Below are 540 nucleotides of genomic sequence, written 5' to 3'. Positions count from 1 at the left end.
ACAGATAAATCTGAATTGGATTTTGTTCTATAGGACGTCACAATCTATAGTGGACATATAGATCTATACAGATACAGAACAGGCTCAGATAACTATACTATAAGGAAGAAAGTGGTTACTACCAAGAAAAATACAGAGAAATTGCTTGGTAAGTTGAGAGGTCAGAGACGACTTGTGTGGAGGGAGCTGGTGGGGGAGAAGGGGAAAGGATTTGGGGCTGAGAAGGAAGAAGCACCTGAGCAAGGCAAAGTATCCACCTGTCCCTCTCACAGATGAAACTAGAGAGGTTCCTGGAAGTGACAACATTCACCCAACTTCACACTCAATTACAGCAGAGTCAGGGTGAGAACTCAGAACTCCCTACCCCGCGTCCACAGCATCCACCATTACCACACTACTCCTGTACCTAGGGCCAGGGATGGGGTCGCTGGCCACTATCCCAGGTGGAGGCAGAGCAGTCTCAGCAGCGGAGGGCGGGCGGGCGCGGGAGAGGAGGGGAGGGCAGGCCTAGGGGCGGGGAGAGGGGCGCGGGCGGCACTG

Source organism: Suricata suricatta, chromosome 4, assembly GCF_006229205.1.
Source record: "Suricata suricatta isolate VVHF042 chromosome 4, meerkat_22Aug2017_6uvM2_HiC, whole genome shotgun sequence".
In the NCBI taxonomy this organism is placed as follows: Eukaryota; Metazoa; Chordata; class Mammalia; order Carnivora; family Herpestidae; genus Suricata; species Suricata suricatta.
The sequence above is the reverse complement of the archived record's forward strand: the minus strand, read 5'-3'. Positions refer to the sequence as shown.